This window comes from Leptinotarsa decemlineata, unplaced genomic scaffold (genome assembly GCF_025532065.1).
Source record: "Leptinotarsa decemlineata unplaced genomic scaffold, Ldec_3_MD MMD2_tig00002974_RagTag_RagTag, whole genome shotgun sequence".
NCBI lineage: Eukaryota > Metazoa > Arthropoda > Insecta > Coleoptera > Chrysomelidae > Leptinotarsa > Leptinotarsa decemlineata.
The window spans coordinates 930072-956643 of record NW_027412578.1 but is presented as its reverse complement, the minus strand read 5'-3'; the positions used below and the strand labels follow the sequence as shown (position 1 = coordinate 956643).

The following is a 26572-nucleotide window of genomic DNA, read 5'->3' as shown; positions in this document are numbered from 1 at the left end:
AACTATTGCTAAATAAAATATCTGAATTTTTTTTTTCAATTGATATTTAGCTATGTCTGTTTTCACAATAAACAATGGCAGTTATTAACATAGAATATGATTTTTTACGTAATTTGTTTATTAAATTGTTTTAAACAAATAGAGAAATTCAATATTTTTGAAAAATGTTTTTTTGCTATTTTGTTGTCTAGAGATAATTATGATTTAAAAAAAATTTGCCTGCACCAAAATCCTTCAAAAATATTTTTCTAGAGGAGACTCCGAATCGAATGAGCTATCGCTCATATCTTTAGGACCTTTATCTCTATTTTTCATGTTTTTGAACTTGTTGATTAGACTAGCAAACCAGTATCAGATGACGATAAATGCTAAAGCATATTCCTTATTTTTATTGTAGAATAATGAATAGTTTCTTGTGAGATTTTCATTACACAGTTTACAAAACGTCAACACTGTTTCTTTATACAATAACTTCTTCAGACGTATCTCTATCTATACTATCTATCTATAAAATGGTTCATACGTTATGGATTTAAATAAAGTAGAGGTCGATTCCATAACATATTATGTTATAACAATAAAAGTAACGAAGAATCCGCCTAAATTTCATTCAAATACAATTTATTAGGATTCTACAAAAGTATTTCGATGACTGTCGTGGATCTCATACATAGTATTGATTTGGTTTGAATTGTTTCAAAAATTGTGATAAACAAGTTGGAAAAATTATTCGGAAAAAATAACAAGTAATTGAAAATTTGGGACAATTTTAGAAGAATACTAGTATGTGGTTATTTGTGGATTCATAAAACGAACAGAACAAAACTAAGACTGGAGCTTTGGGTATGTAGGTATTGGATGGAAGTACGACTTTCATACCCAAAAAACTTTCATGATGCTAAGTAAACAATCATGTTATCTAATTTTTTTTATTTGCCCTACAGTATATAAAGATAAATAATAGAATTGAATAGTTTTTGAATGTAACAAATTCATCGGTTCTGCTAGAATGTATATACAATATTTTATTTTGGAGTCAAGTCGGTGTATATACCAGATGCATTCATTTTTTCATTTTCATTGACTACGGTAAGAAAAAATATCACTGGAATGGAATTGAAATTGATATATACCTATTTGATTGTCATGAACATTAAAACACAATTCAAAATTTCATGACTATACAAAATGTGGGTTTTTACAGAACTCTTCTCAAAACCTATTTTTGTAATATGTTAACTATTTTCAGGTTTAGTTAAAAAAATATAAGTGAGACTGAGTTTGTTACTGACAATCGAATCTATTTTACAATAAACAGATAAACTGAAAAAACACTTTGTTCTGGCCATCCTATCAAAAAACAACTATTTCCCCGGCTAATACCACGAAGGGCGTTGGATTATATCCAACAGGTGTCGGTGCGGGAATCTTCACGGAAGTATTTCCTGCATTTGCTTTTGGCGATACAACTGATGGAATCGATTTTCAATTATAGGAACGGACACACACGTAGATCGGTTTCGATCTAATTAGCCTCTCGTCATTGAATTATCATTTTCTATTATGGAATATCATCAGACTTAATTGGTTGATATTCCATAATTGAAAATCGAATTCCTTTCGGAGTATCATTCCTCTAACCAAGCTGAAGCCAACGACAAACAAACAACAAGGTACTAACCAACCACATACTTGAAATTCGCCCCATTCCTCGTATAAGGAAAGAAACCTTCACATATATTCAGTGAGCATGGTTGAAGACTAGCTGTAAATCAAATTAACTGGAAGAACAATTTGAAGTCGAGACTGGCCTGAACAAATTATTCTTTCAGTTGAATTGATTTACAGCCAGTCTTCAAGTATGCCCACTGAATATATGTGAAGGTTCATTACCTTATATAAGAATTTTGGATATGCGGTTGGTTAGTACTTACCTTGTTTACTAGGTAGAGCGATGACAAATTTGTTGCTTGTGTTTCGCATCAGCTTGGTTTGAGGAATGATACTCTGAATGGAATTCGATTTTTAATTATGGAATATCATCATCTAAAGGTTGTTGATGGCCACTACCTTGCATTGAGGAGAAGTTAAATAGCTCGAAACCGGTCTGCAAGTGTGTGCGTTCCTATAATTAGAAATCGATTCCATCAGTTGTATCGCCAACAGCATATGCAGAAAATATCTCTGTGAAGATTTCTGGAGTGACACCTGTTGGATATAATCAAATGCTCTCCTTCGTATTAGCCAGGGGAATGATTGTTTTCTGATAGGTGTCAGTCCATAAACCTACAGTAAAGGGTCTTCAAGTATGCTCCCTGAATATATGTGAAGATATAAACAGGTTCATTGAGTTGGCACCAAATGGTTTTTTCGATTTTTTGCACAAGTTTGAATATGTTCCATAGTTAGCACCTGTCCGATATTAACATTAGAAGCACTTGGAAAAGTTGTTCATAAGTGAAATATAAATCTGAATCCAAAGTCACTGCCTTTTATTCAAATTTAGACACTACTTGTGAATTATATTGACGAATCAAACATTAGTATATTATGTTGTCTGATATTTAAATTTTCATTAATTATATGTATGTACGTCTACAAAATAGGTCACGTGATTTCCTTAACCTGTCAAAATTGACATTTAAAAAAAGAAACATCGAAAAATGACATTATTCTTCAAAATATCCAAAAATATCAAAGGATGAAAACATTTTCTTTTGTAATTTTATAGCCACACACCAAGTTTTAAACCCATAATAAGTATTTTATATTTTCACTATTTTTCCGCATTCCTGCTTTTTCTACTTATCAAAATTTAAGCACACCTGTACTAAATCATTTATTTTAACTAAACTCGTCACCGAATTTCTTTTTTTGTAATATAATAATATTTTAAGAGCCTCTTTGATGTTAAAAACAAATTTTGAAAAATAAAAGTTGTCAAACTTGATGCAAAGTTCATCTAGTTTCAACGGGGCTTTCAAAACTATACAGTACTTGAGTTTTTTAATGAGCAAATGGCCTCACAATATGAATTAGAACAAAACGGAACATTAGAAAACATCATTTCGTGATTCTTGAAGCCCATTCAATAAAAGAAAAAAACTCATAGTATTTACATTTACCTACTCCGCTAACAACACTAATTTAAAAAAACTGGGTAGGCTGTGAAAAAATACGAAACTACATAATGTGTTTTAGAAAACGTCACTGTCACTGAATAAATTAATGCCCGTTAGTTCAATGTAATGTATGAAAATTAAAATAATATGTTATCTTTACAAGAAAAAATTGAAATTGTGCTAATTTGTGGTGAAAACACATTGTGCATCGACAAGTGGCTGATATTTTTAACGCAAGACATCCTGGTAGACATGTACAGCAATCCACTGTAAGTAGGATTTTAAAAAAATTTAAACTGATTGGTTCAGAGGAAAATACTTTTAAAAAACGTCATAATCCATCACGCAATAATGATGAGGTTCAGTTGGCTGTCTGCCTGGATGTTATCGAACAGGGAAAATCAAGTATTACCAATATTGTAGATAGAACTGGCGTTAAAAGAGAAAGCGTAAGAGCAATTTTATATAAAAATAAATTCAAACCCTACAAACCCAAATTTATAAATACCTTAAAGGAAAGAGATTTCGATGTTCGACTAGATTTCTCTTTCTGGTACCAAGGAGAAGTAGAATTAAACAGAAAATTTCCTTACAAAATCTTATGGACTGACGAAGCTACCTTCACATCGAACGGCGTAGTCAGTTCCCAGAATTGTAGGTGGTGGGCTCAGGAAAATCCTCATTTTGTGATGGAATGTCGGGACCAATATTCATTTAAAACAAATGTGTGGTGCGGTGTTTTGAATAATCAGGTAATGGGACCATTCTTTTTTAGACACAATTTAACTTCTCAGGATTATTTGCAATTTTTAAATACTGAGATCAGTGATATAGTGGACAATATGCCGGTTGAAATAAGACAGTATGTGGTATCAATGTGACAATAGTTCAAGACAAGTCAAAGAGAAACTATTAGAAATGTTTAGGGGCAAAGTTATTGGGCGAAATATGGGGCAAATATGGCCGCCTAGGTCGCCAGATTTAACTCCACTAGATTTTTTCTTGTGGGGTTACTTAAAACAAATCGTTTATAAACAAAGACCTTTTCGTGACGTGAATCACCTAGAAACTGTTATTAGAAACTCTATTTTAAACATAAACCCTGTGAGTATCAGCAACTCAATAAAAGATGTATCAAGAAGGACAATTATCTGCATAGAACGTGATAGAAGACATACAGAAATGTAGTGTATTTAATGTCGTGAGTCTTTTTTTCGTGTTTTTTTGCTATTAGGTATAGGTACATGTTTATTTTCAGTTCTTTTTAATTAAGATTAAATTCCACTGTATTTTTTGTTAAAAAAACAATAAACACTCTAAGATATTGTTTTCTAATGTTCCGTTTTGTTCTAATTCATATTGTGAGGCCATTTGCTCATTAAAAAACTCAAGTACTGTATAGTTTGGAAAGCCCCGTTGAAACTAAATGATCTTTGCATCAAGTTTGACAACTTTTATTTTTCAAAATTTGTTTTCAACATCAAAGAGGCTCTTAAAATATTATTATATTACAAAAAAAGAAATTCGGTGACGAGTTTAGTTAAAATAAATGATTTAGTACAGGTGTGCTTAAATTTTGATAAGTAGAAAAAGCAGGAATGCGGAAAAATAGTGAAAATATAAAATACTTATTATGGGTTTGAAACTTGGTGTGTGGGTATAAAATTACAAAAGAAAATGTTTTCATCCTTTGATATTTTTGGATATTTTGAAGAATAATGTCATTTTGACAGGTTAAGGAAATCACGTGACCTATTTTGTAGACGCCATTTGACATCATTTCTTAAGCAAAATCTACTGCCAAAATCAAATTTCACATAAAACGATAAATAAAAAAGTTTCCCATCTGATGCGGACTTTATCGGTGACACTGTATAGTCCTGAGAAAACATAATATAAGTTTCATTACCTGATGAGAATGTTATACAAAAATGAACAATGAAATCGAAAACATCGTCAAAAGTTTCGACTCTCAAGAAACAACATATTTCCTAGTCTTTTACCCGTCGCCTCAAATTTGTCACTATCAGTTCCTCATTTCCCAAATATCCGGAACGGCGATTTTCAGCAAGGATGAGAGAAAGGTTATCGAAACCGACCACAATCCATTTGTCACGGTGTCCTTGTCAGATGTCAAATTGCTGATAAGCAACACGGATTTGTATATTGCCTATGAAATGTGAGCAGCTTTACTTATACTTTTCATTGTGAATATAATGATCAGGAACTCCTACAATTGATAAGGTACACTGAAAGCAAATCAAATACCAACACACCAAAAAGTGCATATCAGAACTGCTTCAAGAATTGGAAAAACTGCTGGCATATCTGAGGAGGACTACTTTGAGAGGGACGAAATAGATGAATTAATAAATATTTTTTCAGAAAAATGAAAATTTACCTAATTTTTTAAACAGACTTCATATATGATAGCCGTTGTACTATTATAAAATTTTACGGGTGTGGAAATTTTCAATTGCGAACAAATAGCTCGGAACTGGGTGAGTATTTGGAGGCAAGATTATTATTATCATCTCTAACCTAAGAGAGAATTGCTGATCTGATTCTATTTCTGAACTCATACAAAACTATTCCGCGCTACCACTATTAAACAATGACAACTTTACATATCGTGTTATGGGTGATCATCAGGTCCGAGAATCGTGTACTACGAAAGAATGTAGCAAACCAATACTGGCAGTCTTTTGCATTCATCACCAAGGGCTCTTATAGTCAAACCTGTCATATCGATAGTTGAGTCTATCCTGTTTATCCACAGTGCCATCCGAAGCTGGATCAGGAGGTCTCAGAAATCATTCAGAGGTCATGTCTCGGAATTGAGTAGTCGACAATGACTAGAAGGCTTTCCCTGATGTGATGAGAACAATGTGTAGTTGATAGTAGTAACACTTCTTGTACACCGGTTTATGATGGTGAATTGTATTAGTTCAGACTTACAAATGACATCGAAAAATGTAAATGAATAACTATAAATTACAATAATATTTAGTGAAATGGAATAAAGAGTAAAAAAAATAACAATAATCAAAAGAAAATTGAAAAAAATGAACAATTAAAAATTAAATAAAAATTGAAAAAATCTCTAACCAAGTTACTTTGCGATATTTCGATTGATAGTATCCATAACCGTCTTCAGGTGATCATTCGAAGACGTTTGCATAAAACATTAAATTAAAAATGTCGGTAATAATGTTCTACTAACAAATTTCAAGGATAGAAATTCTTGAACTATATGAAATAATCACCGGATATTACCGAACCTATTGGACTATGTAATGATGTGTAAATATAATTAACGATCAATCAATTTCGTGAACGCTCCGATAGAACGTATTGATGGTTGGAGAATTCCTAACCTAACAAGTGTTCATTATTGAACACACGACAGCTTGTACATAGAGGAGCCAACCGATAATGGATGGAGAAACGCTTTCTAATATCAACATGCTGTGCTTTCATTTCAAGGTTATCTATTGCAGATAAATTACCACAATGAATAAATTCCTGAAAGGGAAATATATGTATATTCCCAATGTCATTTGCATAGGAGGAGATTCAAATCATGAAAAGCTTACAGGGTGGCCGACCATAGATAAAAATGAATACTCGTGATTGATATTATAGACGACAATGACTTGGAACCAAAATTTGGAAAAGAATAAAAAGGGAAGTAAAAGCTCAACGTTGACCAAAGACCATACGCACCTGTTGACTAAGGTTCATGCTCAAATATGTTCGTAGAAAGTCATTCACAATCGAGACTGGTGATCTTGAATAGTGGATAGCACACACACTTCAAAGTATATTATATGATAACTGTAGCTAGAGAAAAATATCTAGTGTATACAATCTCAGCAAACTACAAATGAAAAACAATGTGGATTACAAACACTAGGATTACCATTGTAAAATTCAAGTTATGAAATTATGATCTGGATATTCTTTCAGTATTTAGTAGATAGTATTTTTACAATTTTTTCAATCTGAATTTGGCTGAGGACTATTCTACAGAAAAACAGTTATACTATTCATAATCAAGGATATTTTTGGAGATTGGGATTTTTACAAATTTGTACTGAAGTACTGAACAATATCGATCTAAATGAAACATTTTTGATATGAACCCACCCACATAAACACCACCATCAATGAAGCTCTTGAACTTTTTGTTTTTTTCTTCCGAAATTATAAGGATCCAACAGTGGATGCCATCAGAATTGTTTACCTAGCCTATATAAGATCTGTTTTGAAGTATGCGTCACCAGTCTGGTCTCCTCATTATGAAGTGAATATACATAGTTTTGAAGCAGTGCAAAATAGTTTCCTCAGACTTATTGCTCTTCAACCATGGCCACACAGTTGGAGAATATGATTATTCAGATATACTTGATATTGCGAATGTCATCCTTTCTTTTCGTATAACAAACAACGATATCATTACCTCATTCAAATAATATCAGGTGACGTAAATTGCAATGATCTATTACGTGAAGTCTCATTTCAAGTACCGGTTGGTTCAACCAGATACAATGATTTTTTACTCTCCCCAATCACCATACTACGAGTAACCATGGTTACTTCTCACTTCTCAAGGTTTATGCGAGAAGTCAATCGTCTTAATTGTGACATAACAGGAATTTCACTGAATTTTTGTTTAAAAACAGTGTATCAATAAAATTCAATAGTTAACCAACTAGGATGCTATTGTTGATTTTGAGTTTATAGTATTCAAATTTTATATGGGAATTACCCGTAGGTACACGTAAATTAATAAATAAAATTAATCAACAAAACTTGAAGGACCAAAATGTTTGGGCAATCTTCTCATTTTCGGCTAAATAAAATTCGATTCGACCCTTTTGCTTTCCATTCCGAAACAAAACTGACAATAAGAATCGTAACTATACCGGATGTTTCCTAACTACGTAACGAAACTTCAGAGGGTGATTCGTTAGGTCGTTTCAAGGAAAAAAGTTTTTATGAACATATGTCAGGAGTTGCTTCGGTTCTGAGATACATGCAAGATAATATGAAACTGGGAGTTTCAATAAAAATGCAGGTGGTGGTAGACCAAAAACTGTTACAATGCCTAAACTAGAAGGAGCTGTATTTGATGCGATAGAAGACGATCCTTCAAATAGTATCAGGAAGATTGCACTGGGCTGGAATTCAGCCCAAAAACCGTAATGACAATTATAAGAAGAAACCTGCTATACCCATAAACAGCGGGAAAAGTTTTACTGCCTCGGGATTTTCACCCAACGTTAATGTTTTGCAGATGGTTGATTCATACTATTGCACACAATAATAATGTTTCACTAAATAATTCATTTCATGCTATTATGAACTTTCACAATGACCATTTTCGGGCCAACGAAAATGCCCACGTTATTAGAGAAAGTCATTTCCAGCAACAATTTTCGCTGGGTGAAATAATAATGTTTCATGAACGTTTGGATAGGAATAATTGGTGAATACCTAATTGGCTCATTTTTTCCACCAGCGAGATTAACAGGTAAATCCTACAATGACTTTTTATGAGATCATTTACCCATTTTGTAAGAATAAGTGCCGGTACTTGTAAGAGGCAACATGCGGTTTATGCACGACGAAGCTCCATCTCATTTTAGTGTTCTTGTTCGTCAGCATCGCGATATCACGGACCATAATCGTTGGATTGGACGTGCAGTACCTCAGAATTGGCCAGCTCGAAGTCCTGATATGAATCTTCTAGATTTCTATCTATGGGGTTATCTGAAGTTTATAAAACTTCTATACTAGATGTGAATAACTTGAGGAATCGAAAAAATGACTATTGCAATGCCATAACGAATCCTCCAGGTATTTTCAACGTGACAGACACTAAATGAAAAATCGATTGCTGTCGTGTATTCCATCAGGAGATGGACATTTTGCTCATTTACTTTAAGGTCAAAATTGTTCATTATTTACTTTTGGTTTTTATTTTATGTTGGCCAAGGGTAGATTTTATAAGTGATTTTTTTTTCGAAAACGAAGCTTGATATGAAGAAAATAAGTCAGTAGCGTTTTTATTCCTCAATATTGTTGGCTATGGTGCCCACTGAGACGCCACTGGATTTAATGATTTCAATTTAGTTTGGGCTATATAAGCACCTTATTACTTCAAATAAGTGAAGAAAATTTCAACCAAATCAGTGTTAGGATATTGTATATAATATTTTATGAATACCTTCTTTTTGAACTCATACGCCCTGTATCTAAGAAACGAAACAACTTCGGAACAACTCTGTTCAATTTTCTCACTCTTCATCTTCAGTTCTATCTGAGAATTATTAATTAGTTCAATCTGAGAATTATTCAGTTACCACTTAAGATTAAAAAAAAATGTATGTTTCCTTGACTAATCTTTATCTCCAATTTGAACTGAGATTTATTAATTTAGTGATGGCAATGTTTATATTTCTTGAAACGTAGGTGCATTTGAAAGTAATCAATGTTTTTTTGTATTTGTTCTGATTTGCCATTCAGTAGTCTGTTTTTAGTTAGGTGAAAGAACAGATGTCAGTCTGCCCATTTACTTTTTTTTTAGTTCACGTGTATGAATATTACTGAAACTTAATAAAATACCTTCATTAGGTCATGAACTATTATATGTTCATAAGAACTTTTTTCTTTAAACGAGTCAACGAATCATCATCTGAAATTTCGTACCTTAGTTGGGAAACACCCTGTATAGTTTCGATTTTCAACTTTTCAACACTAGATATGAGATTAATTCACAACAATCACATCGTTCACAGAAATATTTCTTGGTGGTATGCACGATAGAAATATTCCTGAGAAAAAAATTCAATGTCTTTGAATGAAACTGAGAAAAATATATGCGATATGAGTTCCAGTGCTATTAATCTATAATTCCTTGAAGGTTTGTGTCATCTCCCTCATAGACTACTAGATATACTACTAGATGTACTCGTATTCACTACAAATATCAAAACGTTACAGAATAACACCACATATCTGGGAAATGAATTAATTATTCTACTCAAGAGTAATTCATTTTTTTAAAAGCAAAACACAATTTAATCTCTTTGAGAATTTGAGATCAGTATTTTGAAGTTTCTCAACGAAGAAGAATTCATCTCAATCTAATACTTCAACATCTGTTAGAATCTGTAAAATGATGAACGTTTAACGTTCACAAAGGAACTGAGGAATCTTCAATGAAATCCATGTTGTTTGTAGGGTTCAGTGAACAAAAACAACATACGAGTATACACGTTTCAGCATCAAGCTCTCTACGAATGAGGAATACGTTAAATCAATACCAACTCACATAGAAGACTTCAGTCGTGGAATCGAGATAACGGAATCATATCTGGAAGGTTCAGAATGGGGCGCCACATTATTCAATTCGATGTAGTTATAGTGAAATGTTGCTTTGTCGATTATTTAGAATATAATAGAATATTCTCCAATTATTCTAACACCTTCAGTCAATTGATTTTCATCCAAATAGTTTACTCACGAACGGTTTCTTTCTGTTGTAATCTAATGAATGAAATGCAAAGTTATACTACCAAAATATCAGTAACTATTTGATATGTCAAATTGATTCTAACAAATAGAAGAACATTTTATTTATAGTATTGATAATAATAATATTTATTTACCATATTGATCACATGTATATAACAGAGATTCGGTAAATAAACGTAGGCATCACAGAAGCAACATTTTCGAAAATATGTTCCTTGTGCGTGATTGGTGCGAGAAATGATATTTGTGAACATCTTTGTTTATTCTGCCTTTTCATGTACTTTTTTTCTCTTTATTGAAAATAAAATTGTCATTTCCTGAAATATGAATGTCATTTTACTTTTCAATTGAATCGATCTTATTTTTAACATGTTTCAGACTTGTTAGTCGTTTTCTATTCCTTACATATGTGGAAAAATAGTGAATATTTTTGAACTTAAACTTTTATATGTGCGCTTGACTTGGGGAATAAGCTTGTGAATGAATGACGAGAGCATTACGAAAATTGTGATCTAGCGAGGCGAGGCGAGGGAGGTGTGAGTTGGTGAATATAGTTATCGCTCACTTGTCCGGCACAGCACAGCACGGCGCTGTCTGTTGCGACGGGTAGTAGCATCGCCTACTTGTTCAGCTACAACCAGCATACTGAAGGTGCTGTTTGTTCGATTTCAAGGGAGTTTCAGTTGACATCGAGCGGTGACAGAAACATGTCTATCACTAGCAGTTCTGACGAAAAAGTCGTCATTATAGTGGCCGCATTGTTGAATGTAGAAGAAAATAGTCACAAAAAAGAATGTTGTGGGTCCATCCCATCAATCAAAAGAGGGCAGATCTGGGAGAGTTTCTTCATCTTTTCAACGATCTGAAAGGAGATGAGGAGAAATTTTTCCAGTATTTCCGAATGACTCTAGGCAAATTTTCAGAATTTCTGAATATTCTGGAGCCTGCTTTAACAAGTAACTTAATTTTCTTCGTCCATTTTATAGGTACCGTCTGAGACTGTGCTGTCAACTGATGGGATAGCGAAACAGAAAGACTGAAACTTTCCAGGCACTTTTGGACAAGTTGATGCTGGCAAGCGCTGGCCGGCAACGGACGCTCTTGGCTGTGCCGTGCAGGGTTAGTGGGCGGTTGTCCATTCATTTTCGTTTTTCCAATCCTATCCGTGACTTCAGGTAAATTTTCAGGACTTCTGGATGTCCTAGAGCCTGCCTTAACAAACAACTCAATTTTTCCTCGTCCATTTTCATAGTTACCTTCTGACACTGAGCTGTCAACTAATGGAATAGCAGAACAGAGAAATAGAAACTTTGGACAAGTTGATGCTGGCAAGCGCTGGCCGGCGACGCGCTCACTTGGCCAGTCCGTCACAGCACAGACTGGAAATCGATCAGTATAAACCACGACACAGTAAAATAAATATTTACTGAGATATGGAGCTTCAAAAACAAATGACATCAAAACGGACAAAACTTTTGAAACAAACTTATACCTATCTATCTATCTAGCAGTATGGTCCTACTGCTGGCTGAACAGGAAACATCTGCAACAAGACATTTACAAGAACCTATGGATTTGGTACTTTGGAATTATAGACCAAGTTAACCTGACCTAATTACCAATTTATTCCGAGTTTGAACTCAGAAATATCAAAAATGATTAATAAGCCCTTCTACATTTCCATACATTCCAGCTGATGAGGTATTTGTCAACTGACAGATTAGCAAAGGGTCAATTGATAGATTTGAAAAGTGCCAACTGGCAGATTAGAAATGTGTCGAACATCATATTCAAAAGTGTCAGTTCACAATTCACAATCGATTAATTCATTTGAAGTTTTTGCAGTGGTACCATTAAGCCGTCTTATTATCTTTCACCAATTACTGTTATATTTCATAACCATTTTATTCTTCCTTTCATTATTTTCAAACCTGTAGTAATTTTCAGAAAATAATTTAAATGTTTTCTGTACTTCATACAACAACATCCTGAACTATAGATATAAAATGCTCCAGATACATTCAAACCATCCAAATCTCGACTCGTTTCCGAACTGCACGCCGCTGGTTCCTCCATGATCGGTGTAAGTGGTCGGGCGTTGAAAGAAGTTAAGTAGTCTCGCAATCTGATTTTAGCCCTCGGGATGATGAAACAAAAAGAACCGGAAGAAAATCTTTCACAAAGAAAAATGTTGCTTTGTGTAAAACCACAAGAATGAAAAAGAATGAGCTAGTAGATTGAATAATGTAATAGAACTAGATGTTCTAGATAAGACTTCCTGAATTTATAATTTTCACTGGTAGAAAAATAATTGGTTTTTATTGGTTCTTCTGGAGGTTTTCACAATCTGAAAAACAAATTATGAAGAAGAACTTTATACAGGTGTAAATTCAATGTATGCATCTCTAAATGAAAACACCAAGTATGAAAATGCATTTGTAGTGTTCGTGTTCATCGCGTTCAGAAAGAAAGACGCGTGTAGGATTTTGAAAAAATGTTGATGGCTCTCAAGGAGCAACAATTTTTTCGACTGACTTGATACTCAACTCTCACACAAAACCTTTGTGAATTTTAGCCTATATATCATTCAGATGTATAATAATAATATCAGGTTAGAAGTTAGATTAGGTATTTCAATAAGAACCATCGAAAGAGTGGTAGAAGAAGGGGAGCAATCAATTTCAGCAAATAACGGAGAAGTAAAATTTTCCATCCCAAGAAAGAAGCGGCCTAGAAGAGCACCAGTAACTGATATTCCCAAGTATGAGTACACACTCGTGCCTCCCCCTTCCACAATTTAAAATCCCACCGGCAAATCCAATATATGTGTAGTAGAAGCTCTCTCGATTAAATCTCCTTGTTTCATGTTGATATACGCTTGAAAATGAAATACCCTTGCTGAATTGTCGGTTTTTTATTGATAATGGCATCGTATGTCAGCCTAATGGCCATTTTCAACAGTTTAGACGCAGTTTCGGTGAGCGCAGTTTCAAAATTGATGTTTCAAAATGCTGGCGTTGAAATTTTCAATAGCCCCGCTTCAGTCATGTTGTTCGTCACTTCACAGGTAGTGTGAAGTGAAAGAGAAAGGAAATTAGTATAGGTATTCTTCTCATGTGAAATATTTCAAAATTTTCAGTAGTCGATAAATATAAATGATCTGTCGATAAATGCATCGTCTAGCAATAATTATCCATGAAGAAATGTCATATTGTAATTGTGCAGTATTTACAGATTTACACTTCATTGAACTCCACGAGTATCTAGGGATAGCAGCTTTTGGCTCCCGAGCATAACTGATTATCAACAGTTCTAACCATATTATGGAAGTGTTCTGCAGTTTTGACAGATTTAAACCTCAATAAACAGCACAAGTTTCTAGAGACAGTAGCTAGTTTCGGCTCCCGCCCAAATTGAACAATTTTCGAGTATTGTCAGCAGAAATGATTTCTTGTTTGATTGAGGATTGAACTATTCTAGTAGATACTAAATATAAATGATCAGGAAGAGATATTGCCAATTCATTATGGATATTAAAGTTTGATTAGTGAATTTTTTATTGAACTGAATTTAATATGTAACCTGAATTAGTCAACAATGTATGCAGTACACAAAATATACTATATATTGTTAATGAACAGCCAAGCCGTCTGAACAATATGAATGAATGACTTAAACAAACTTCTGCGCCACGAACTGAAATATCCAAAATGAATGGCTACCAAGTTTGGTTTCGGACAACAAACTGAAATAATTCACAACAACAATCAAGACACACCTGACTGTCAAACATTTATGACAAGTGCTATAATGTATGTTGAATAATTTGTAAGCATAGAGTTGAATTTTGAGTTCTAAAAAGCACATGCAAATAATGTTTTCAACTCATTAAGTCGGGTGATATTCCTCAGCACAACATAACTTTGTGATCTATCGCAAAATACATTTCCAAATTCTGTTGTCGATCAATGATTTCTTCCGGAAAAATAAACAATACGATATGACTAGGTATGAAAGTGTGATTAGGACTACAGTGTGGTCGTTTGTAGCAAATTTTATTGGGAAAAATATTGCTTTCGACGATATAGGACACTACCTGACATAATATTTGTTGATACATTGTTTGAAACCTTCGGTATAGTAATGAATATTACTGGAGTTTTTTTCCAACACCAACCCGTTATTTCAAAACCTCGATACGTGTTTCGATCACAAAGTGATCATCTTCAAGGGGAAGATCAAACATAGCATATCATAAATTTATTTAAAATCTGTTTAAATCTGTTTAAAATCTGTTTTTTCGTTAACCAGCTGTCGCACCCCTACGAACGACAACCCTCAGAAGTCGAAACTTGTGCGAGCTAAGGATTAACGAGGTCTTACCTTTTAACGTGTGATTCCTAACACGAGTAGGACGATAGCAAGTGAAGATCGATCGTTCAGACTAGGGCTTAAATCACCGACCAACACGGCAGTCAATTCGAGTGAGTGAACAAATCACCCGCGCCGAACTGCTTGGCTACCGCAGACATTGCTCTCCATTTGTTGTTATGAACATAAGCCAACTGGAAATATGACCAGTGCAACCTTGATGTAACAAAACTGAAGGGACTTAGGAAATAATTCGTTATATTGTGTAATTTGTTACAATGAGTTTCGTTATTAATCTCAACAGTACGTGAGTACTAATGTGCTTTTCCTGTTATAGCGTTAGAAACTGACAATATTGATGTGAAAAATTCAGCATCAGTTAATTCTCCATAAACGACTAAATCATCATGAAAACTAGTAAACTATTCAAAATCAGTCTCTTGAAGATTGAAGCGGTTGAAGTTTTGAAGTGGTATTTGCAAGCAAGTACTTTATTTGTGTTTCTCGGATTAGACATGTCTTTATGTACAGTACAATTATCAATTGACATTGATAATTCTTTGATTCATCTTTTTGTCAAGATTTTTAGCATCACAGGTCATCTAAGCCTTAGTGTTTGACGTATAATCTGTTGGCACATCATCAACATTTTTACAACATCGTGATATTTTTAATCTTGTTTGTTCCTAGCAACAATGTTAAACCGAGCTTGCTATTTTTGATATCATGACGTTTAAGGCCTCATCGTCTTTGAATAGTGAAGTCTTGTAACGTAAACATTTGAAGAAAACATCTATTTCATCGAAGGTATAGATGTCTTCCGGTTCATATCTCGCGGTATGCTCTGCAAGTTCGCTTTCCACTCTTCATATACTTCATCACCGACGCTAGCACTTTCACCACATAATGTTTGAAAATAATTTCGTTTCTCTTTTTCTTGATGATCTCCTACCACGTAGTAACGGCTTCATCAAATGATTAATTTTTTTTTATTTTGAAGCCAGCACGAAACTCTGCATGTCCCAGTTGTACTGCAAACTATTGAGCCTTCTCCTAAAAATTGGGCCTCCGATTGTCACATTTTTGTCTCAGCACTGATTTGAAGATTTCATAACACATTTCTCCAGGTCTGTGTATTCACATTATTGTATTTTTTTATTGTTTTCACACAATACACTTTCTTCTGAAAATGTATCTTTGATCTTCAAATGTACTAGTGGGACTTTCAGCAATGTCATTTTTTTATAATAGGATTCTTGTTTACATACTCAATGATTTTTCGTTTATCAGTCATTGAAACTCTACAACTAACAACAATGTCAAACAGCAGTGTTTGAACATAAAACAATAATGATTGCCTTACGAAAAATTGGAGTGATACAAAACAAAATTCGTTGAGAAGAAGTAAATAATACTTTCTATTTATATTCGGCAATGATTAAAATTCGTTTTAGAAAGGTTTTCGACAAATATATTCGTAATTCAAGGCATATTTCGCAATAACTCTCACAGGCAGTCCTGGGGATTTCAAAAAATTCATCAAATCGAGAAAATTGTTATATTGTCGTTGAATTAAAGCTACACTGTAATGAAAACTCTAGGTTTCTATTGAAATCACTCCCCCACTATTTTGAGTATTGCAGGATTGGAGACCTACAAATTCCTACTGAAAACTGGTGTGAACAAAGTTTTTATACTTTTTTTCCACCCCAAAAACCATTATGAGTAATCGGTTCCCTAACTTTTTCGAGGTCAAATCAAACTCATTATTTTTCTGTTTGATTTTATCAGGAATAATCAGTGAAATTCAAAGCTGAAATACAAAATAAATTACAAACTATTACAGACGGCTGCGGTTGCTGTGTTTCTCGATATTAAAGGACCATTTGACAATGCTTCACCTTAATCACCTGGCTAGAAAAAGCATGAAATCGACCATAACTGGCTGGATCTATACCATGCTAGTAAACAGAACTCCAAATACTACTCTTCAGCCGAGCCATTAGGTTCAGGGTCACCTGAGGCTGCCCTCAAGGTGGGGTATTATCTCCCCTTCTGTGGTCGCTCTTGATGGATAGTCTGCTTGATGCCCTCTATAGGAGAAACGTAGATCTGCAAGCTTATGCATATGATCTTGTCATCTTGGCATGGTTCACATCGGAAAGGATAGCTTGTAATATCCTCCAAAGCATGATGGACGTTGTACACAGTTTGTGTCTGAGGGAGCAGATGTCTGTCAACTCCAGCGAAATTGTGATAATTTCCTCCACCAGGAGGAGAAAATTGGACGATTCAACGCCACTTTCCTTCAATGGTGAGGTCATTCCATTTGGAACGGAGGTGAAATATTTTGGCAAAAAATATTTCACCTCATCTGGAACGCTCACAAAAGTTTCGCACAAAGCCAGAATATCCCAATGGGCGTGTCGGAGGATTTATGGTAAAATTTGTGGTCTAGATCCCAAACAAATGCATTGCATTCATGTGATGATTGTCAGACCAATGATCACTCATGGAGCAATTGCCTAGTAGCCGAAGGCTTTACAGAAAACGGCTCAGACGAAGCTATTTGGCTTACAGAGACAGGCTTGTCTGGTCATTGGTGGTGCCATCAGTACCACATCGTCAACGGCCATTAGGATCCTTCTACATCTACTTCCTCTACACATTTTTCTGGAGAGTGGGGCTAAATGAACTGCAGAGTAAAACAGACCGCTGGTTGACAATGGAAGTCACAGCATTCTGGAAATAACCTCTGACTTCATGCCTCCAGCTGTCAACTACAAACTGCCTTATAAAGTACTGTTTTCGAGTAAAGAGGACTGGATCGTCCGAGAGACGGAAATATCAAGACAAGATAGTTGTTGGTTCACATATGGATCAAACACAGCTTCAGGTTCTGGTGCAGGTGTTTTCAGTCGCAGACCGATGACAGACATATGAACCTGCCTAGGAACCTATGCGACTGTATTTCAAGGAGATATTTATGCCAAAAGATTGGAAAAATCCAACCTCATACACAAGTCAATAAAAATATTCTCGGACAGTCAAGCAATGTTGAAAGCTCTTGGCTTTTACCGAACAACGTATAAATTGGTAGCAAATTGCCAAAAATGTGTCTCCTCGATAGAAAGACACAACAGATTGTCTCTGGTCTGGATTCCTGACTGGCCTGGAAGGCAATTAGGCTGCTGACTCCCTTGCAAAGGAGGGTGCTGCAAGCAGCTTCATAGGACCATATGCCATTAGCATCGTTTTGTCAAACAAACATTGAACACCTGGATCGCAAGAAGATTCATGGACTTTCCTCCGAAGCTTGATATCAAACAGTTGGACTACAGTAAGGATGAACAACGATGTCTAACAGACCTTCTCACAGATGACTCTTATCTGAATCATCATATGCAGAGACTCGAATTGTCGGAAGATTATGTGTGTCGCCCCTGTTTGGGAAATGATGAAACTGAAGAGCATATACTTTGTGTTTGTTCCGCTGAGGACCAAATTAGGTATTCAGAGTTTGGCAGAGTCGTACTCTCACCATCTGACCTGAAAGACCACTCATCATACAAAATAATCAGCTTTGTTAAGAAATTGGGTTTATTGGGTTGAGTGTGAATAGGTGTGAGCCACAATAAACCCTTGCGGGTGGCGGTAGAGGGTCGAATACACCCTCTCACTTTTGACCTAACTCAACCTATTCAATTGAAACATGTAATTTAATCTTGTTTTCAAAACATTTTTCATATATAGTTCGAGTTATTCTGTTATATCGAGTATTTCTAATATAATAAAAATTATATCTTTACGATATTTATTATTAATTTTCATTTGTGGCCCCTGTTATATAACTTACACCACTATAAGTTCGTATTTACTGAAATCAATTTGTTATCAAGTCAGGATCACAACGCTTCTAAAAATAAACTTTCAATAAGCCAACCCTCTTCACAAATAATTCGACCCAAACACAGTCTATTCACGAAACTGCTTTTAGGTGAAAGACCGCAGGAAATCGCTATTGTGAACTTAATAAGGAACACCTGTTGTATCCAACAGTTAATAACTAAAGTTCGGGTGACCTCAGGAACAGCTTATTGAAGTCTTCGTAATCTCATTCAAATCTCCTTTTTGGGCAGCAACAGGTGAATTAGGCCATTGAGCCACGCAATAAAAGTCGGCAAAGGTCTGAAACGTGTGCTTAATGAGGTGATGGAATTAGAAAATTAAATCGGTAATGTCAGAGAAGTATTCACCACTTTGATGCGAAGTGGTGTAGGTTTGGTCTTTTAGCTACCTCTAGATCTGAAATAGTATGTCAGCTGGCTGAAGTTTGTGGTGTAACTCATACAGAGTAAGAGTCCTTGAAAAATTTCACTAATATTTCGGATATAAAACCTGAAAAATGTGTGTATGAGCCATTGAATGCTGATTCAATCAATCATGATCTCGCAGAGGTGGTGCAATGACAAGGACATTTATATTTTCAAACTTATATTTATTAGAAGACATGTGATGAAGTTGGCCAATATTTGATGAAAATACATAACATATCCAAACAACACTACATCGTAAAATTTTCACATGACAGTTTACAAAACCGCAACACGTGTTTCGCTATACAATAGCTTCTTCAAGCGTTTCCATACTGACTGATTTTGACTCAAGTTGAGTTGTGCTTCATCCAATTTGAATCATATGACCTTCTACCTACGTAATGACTAATAATTTCAAGTAAGTTCAGGAAAAATTAATGAAGAATTTCAAACATCATAAAAGAAAATTTTACCAACTCAATAAACTAATTACGATGTTTGTTTCATATAATGGCAATTTGAATCATATGACCTTCTACCTACTCAATAACTAATAATTTTAATTAAGTTCAGGTTGAAACTAATTGATATTTTCAACATCTTTCAACATCATGAAACATTTTTATCAACTAATTTAATTGACATTTAATAAATTTATTACCAATTTCCACATTAGAAAACAGAATTAGAAGAGAGAAAGAGTTCAAATCTATTTGGTCATATTTTCAGAATTTTCGAATCGATGAATTTCTAAGCATTCAAAAAGATTGAATTTCAAACCTTACTCTTCAAAATTTAATATTTCAGATTCGTGGTTGAACTCATGCCCGCTGACAAAAGATGATTTGCAAATGTGGAATTGGTCTCCGTATTCAAAAACTACTCCCAAGTTCTTTTGTTCTTTGAGGAAAGGTTCTCGCCATTTGACCAATATAAAGTTTCTATCAACTTATATACTCCTGATCAGTCCAACACTGAAGTTTTTTCCGGTAAGCCATATCGATGTCTGTACTTATCAAATAAATATAGTTTAAAAAACTAAAAAACACGCTTTTAAAGTACATCAAAATACAAAGTTAAAAATAGTTTTTTTTAAATAAGCTTGAAACAATAACGAACGAAAAATACTAGTAGTATTGTGAAAAAAGCGACGGGCGCTCGATATACAAAAAATATGGCACAAAGCACCCACGTTCCCTTCACAATAATACTAGTATTCTTCGTTCGTCATTGTTTTAAGCTTATTTTTTTTTAAATTGAACTTTTTAGCACGATGTTCTTCAAAAGCGTGTTTTTTAGTTTTTTAAAGTATATCTATTTTTAATTGTTTAGTTTCGGATGCTATAAAAGCGTGTTTTTCAGTCCTTTCAAACTATATTTATTTTATCGAAACTTTCGGCCATTGATATTTTCCGATTCCGGAGAGGGAGCCTCAAAATCAGCTACCAAGCTCAAGGAAGGCAGCAGGCGCGCGTGTTAATAAAAAAATTACTTTTTTCAAATGACGAAATACATTTAAAGTGAGTTCAAATTATATTAAGGAGGTTACGAACAGCGCCATCTACCCGCGAATAGATAAAGCAATAATGTCGATAATTCTGTCAATTACAGATCTCGAGCATTCAAACGGGAAAGAACAGTTACAAACAAACATACATACATACAGGTGAAGCTTTATATTAGGTTACATAAATACATGAAGGTGAAGCTTTATATCAGCTGTATATTAGCTTCATCTGTATGTATGAATGTTCGTAGCGAGCGATAGTAAAGGTTGGTGTCAATATGTGAAGCAGTCAGTATTTTTTTCACTTTCAGGTTATTATCTTTTCAAAAATTGCGAAGTGAGCTTATGAAATGAAACGGATTTTTCAGTAAATTTGTTTATCGATGAATCTTGCAATTTCACATTTAATAAAACTTCGAACGCGATATATTCAATAAATATCAAAATGATTTTCATACGGTTTTCACCTATGAACGGGTCATTCAAGAGAAGGATACATGTGTATACTTCATGGAATTTTTCTGTGAATTAATTGAAATAAGTCAATATTATTCGTGCGAAGGAAGCTGTTGTCGAAAACGCAGCTCAAACCCTAGACAACTCAGTTCATCTTTCAAAAGTCCATTTCATGAGGAAAATTCACTATGCTCATTTCAGTATTTGACAAGTTTGAATTGTACCGAAAACTAAATTATGATCAGAAATGTGATATATGTCCTGAGTTCCGTAGTGATTAACTATTGCTTCATTGGATACTATGATAACAAGTAATGTATTCGTGATTCTTGTAGGCGTATTAGTAAATTGTTTTGAATTGAAGCTATCAGTGAAGTCCAAAAAATTTTTGTATAATTAGTAGCAAGTAAAAGGAGATTAATATTAACATCACCTCCACATATAATTTTATCACAATCTGAAATGATTTCTGATAAAGTTTACTCTTGAATACTGGAAAATTTGCCAAAATTTGCTGAAAAACCAAGTCTATATAAAACTTCAAGTGCTATAGTTTTTTTTTAATAAATATATAACTGTTTCAAACATTCACCAATGAGTTATTTAATGATAATGAAATTTGAAATAAGACCGCAGATATATATATGGAAAAGTGTGTATGAAAGAGCCAGTTTTGAAAAACATCAAAGAAAGTTAACGTCAGGTGATGGTAATTGAATAAAATTGCTTTTTATAAATGATTAGTTTGATAGTCATGGTTCTCCAATCAAAATAAAATAAAATAACATGACAGAAATTAGTAATATGGCAACTTGAAGAAAAAAGGGAAATCGGCTCTTTCAGATCAACATGTGAATAAAAGAGCTGGGCATGTGCTATGAAAGAGCCGGGTTCCTCTTTGTCTTCCAGCAAATAAAAATCACTTAATAAACTCTTTATCTGTTATATAAATCTAATCAAACTGTGAAAATCAGTTATTTATTTACCAGTCATGAATCACAATCCACTCGTTTATAACTATTCAATATATTGTTTTGAAAGGCCCGTAAACCGCAACATCCAGAGGTTGGAGTATATGGCTACAATGAGGTGGAAATATCAGTAGAAGTAACTTGTCCAATTTGTTTTGAACCTTTTTCAGCGATGATTTTAGGAACAGCTGACACAGTGCTGCATCCTGGAGCCACCTCTTTCAAAGCCTCCACAAGTGGCTCTTTCAAAACATTTTGTCATTTAAGTTGTAACCTCAAAATACAGCTATTTCGCGTAAACATTATGACATCAATATTATCGTGAAATAATGCTAAATATATGCCTTACAATACAACATATCAATTTCATCAACTCATGCTGCACTTTTCTTTGTAAAACAAATTGAGTGAACGCAAAAAAAATTACTTTTGATCCTAAAATCTTTGATGTGTTCTACCGACGCCATTCGTTTTCGCAGAACTGTTAAATGTTTGTAGATGAGAGCTATTCAGTGTTGCCATACAAACATTAAAATCAAATTATGCTAAGATTCAGTGGTAGAAAATCACATCGGCTCTTTGAAAGCCTGGCTCTTTCATACACACTTTCCCCCCTACTCACACCCACGTCTCTTTCTTCTGTCACATCTAACGAACTTACATTAAAACAACGAAAAGATATGTATTTCATAGCTGAAATCAAAAGAGAATTGAAAATGTAAATGAGAGGGAAGAGAAAATAAATAAAAAAAATTAATCAATGTATCACAAATGAAAAATGAGTTATGAGTATAACAATTGGAATGAAAAAAATATATGAAATGTCTAAAAGTTCGTCTTCTGTCTTCTGAATCTTCTCCAAAACTTTCATTATTATCAAAACAGTTTTTTTGGCATTATGTTCAAAATATTTCCCCATTTTCTATTCTTCGACCAGACTGTCTCTCTTCCATATTGTTCTTTAGCCTTTTAATCATCAATTCCAAGCGTTGCTTGGTAAGTTCTTCAGCTACTGACACTCTACTCTTCCTTGATTTGCTTTTATTGAAAAAAATAATGTTTCGGTCTGCCAAATATGTAAATTTTGCCCTTATTAGTCGGGATTTTACAACTCCATCCCTAGAAACCTCCACTCTCTAGCTATTTTCGATACTAGTAATATATGCATGTAACTCATCTTTAATTAACTTTATTAACGTTTTTAACGTCCCTGATGCCGAAAATCTCAGCTCATACATTTCAGAATTTTGTCCCAACTCATAAATTTCATACTTCATACTATCACTCTGTATAGTACTTCTCTAGGATAGTAAAATTCTCCAAGTTTTCCTTTGAGTTCTGAATTTTCAGTCTCAACGCGTTCCAGGTGGTATCACAGTTTGAAATTATTGGATCTAAAATATTTTCTGTAGCTTTTCCAGTTCAACAAAAACTCGCCCCAACTTTAGAATTTTCAATGGAACACCCAGTATATTTATATATTTTTCAATCGACCTGGAGGATTTGACCACTGATACGTTTTCATGATCTACGTGGAAATTAAAACCACCAAAATTCGACACTGATACCAAGAAAAATAAAAATAAAGTCATCGTGCTGTTGTTGTTGTAACTGAAATATCCTTATCAAATCTATTCCATCTGATACTAATATGTGGAGTTTTTTATTGTGTAGTCTGATTGATTTTAAAAAGATGAAGATGTAGAATTCATCCTGAATGAAGTGAAAAATCTTTTTTTATTCACCACTGTATGAATAATGGTAAAGAATTCGATTCTCTACATCCAAAGTCCCGCAGGATATTTGCATATCCTCTATAGGACAAATTTGTGGGGCCCCACTTCCTATTCGAATTCTTTCACATCCTTAGGTCGATACAAATTGGAAACTTCAGCCTACAGAATGAGGGAGACGATCCACAATTCCTATTCTGACATTCTTTGACGAGTGTTCAATGTCTCATTTTATATTCCGACCCATGTTTCAATTTTATATTCGGATAAATTCGAGAACATACATAAATATCGGAAAAATCGAGATGGGGAATGAATAAATGGATGAAAAATATCGTTTAACTGTTTTATATTGTAGACTTGTTGAAAAATGAAAGAGAGATTAGAAAGAACCGTAACGAGACATAGGAGGATATTGACGTCATTTTCAGAATCTGGTGAACAGATATTGATTCATATGTGATGAAAATATCCGATATATGATGGGAATTTATGATGATGTATTTCAATAACACGTTATTGTGCGATTTCCTCTTGACAGTATAAAAAACCGCGACACCATATAACAACTTTTTCAGGGGTGGTGGGTATTAACTAGAATATTTTTTTTATTATTTATACTTCTATGTTTCATAATTCTTTGAGAATATATTCTTTCCGTTTGTTCAATATAAAGTTTTGGGGAAGGATAACAAGTCAACTCATATACTCCTGATCTATCCGATACTGAAGTTTTGTTTTCATTGTTTCGCATAAAACGATCGAGTGAGTGAACCCATCAATAATATCGCACACTCTCATTACTTCAAGTTGGGTATACCTGGTCCATGGCTTGTTCTCGTAGTTTTTTGGAAAGAATGGAGTCGATATCTACCTTGTAACCGTTGTTACATCTTTCAATGTATCATCATATTATGAGATTATCTTATATTGGTTTGAAAACCTATACAATCTTCTTGTCTGAGAAAATCTTTTCATCCTCCCATACTTTCAGAATATTTGATATTATCGAAAACAGTTATTGGATGTTGTTACTCCAATTATAACCATAGGAATTGGATATTTTGTTGTTAACCTTTCCCTAAAAAAATAACGCCCGCCGCCGCTGGTACTCGTGAATCGATTGTGACTCAGCCAAGATCGACCTGCGCTTCGCGATTGTTCTAGATGCCGCGTCACTTCGATATACTTCTAGCGACTTCCCTTTCGGTTTCGATAGACTTTGATTACCATATACGTAGTGCATAAAAATAATGACAATACACAGATCCAAAGAGAAGTTCAGTTGACAGTGCGGAACGGAGTGTTCTAATAAGGCGATAGACATTTGAATATCAGTTTGAAATTATGGTAAAAGTGTGAATCAGTGAAGCAGTCAAATAAAGTTGAGTTCATTTGTATAGTGTAGTCAATTGTTGGTAAACCTGCAGGGAAAAAGTAACGATACAAAAGAATATTTTCTGGAGAAAAATGAAGATGAAATATTCTAGCGATATTGCTTCAGGCATTTTGTTTTCGAAGTCAATTTCACTAATCTCAAAATCTTACCCACGTGAAAAGAAGCTGTGACCCATCCCATTATGGAAAACGAGGTGGAAGAAAGCGACACGTTTGGCGCTGGAAGGTATTATGTTTAATATTAATCGTGTTTCCTTTTTTCACGGAAACTTCGGGATTTTCCAAGGCTTCTTTAATGACGTTGTTGTTTTATAGGAATATCAGCTCCCGGGAAATCTGCACTAATGCCAGGATTTAGTCCATTCACAAAAAACATACTGCCATTTCACAGAGGATTCTTGGAATGTGTTTTTGTTCAGTGAAACGAGATAAACTGGTTTTTTAATTAATCGTGAATGAAAGACAATAGGCAGTGGATCTGGATTTCAACGTGATTTAAGCTTTTTGAATGAACGGAATAGATGTTCAGATTTTTTTGTGATTCCATACCAATTTTCGATTTTTCAATGTGAACATTTTGATAGGTGGTATTTTAGTAGAGAATGGTTGAATGAATCGAAATCTTTCCAATTCGATTCCAGAATATGATTATATTCTTGAAACAACATTGGAAAATAAAAAAAATATTGGATCGTGTTTCGGGGTTCCCGATCGATAGTCAGTCACTGATATATATTCTTTCTATATTGTAGAATATCGGCTGTGATGAAAAATATATATAGAACAGAAATTTTTCCAAGAAAGACTTAGGTATGACTAAAGGTGGATCCATAAGTCAAAATACTTAAAAGTCCGAAACCCCATGTTTTATCATTATTTTTCTGCCTTTCGTGTGTAGGGTTAACCAAAACAGTCTTCTGAATTCAAGTGTATCCTCATTATGAATTATTTCAGTTCGATTACGAAAAAATGACTGTTACATATAAATAAATGATGGCTTTCATGTAGAAGCAAAAAATATGTCACCTATTTCAAGAAAAAACGTTCAGAGTGGAAAATGTATTCATTCACCTTATAGTCTGTTCAGAAATGAAAAAAAAATATCGAATTTTTTGAATTAGTGATAGCCGTATTCAAGTACATATGGTGGTCACAA

General features: G+C 34.1%; 1 protein-coding gene across 2 annotated transcripts in view; it reads left to right on the top strand.

The window, feature by feature from the left end:
- LOC111504259 (A-type potassium channel modulatory protein KCNIP1) overlaps nucleotides 1-26572 on the top strand; it is a 463024-nt gene that overhangs the window by 234521 nt on the left and 201931 nt on the right. The window lies entirely within an intron of this gene.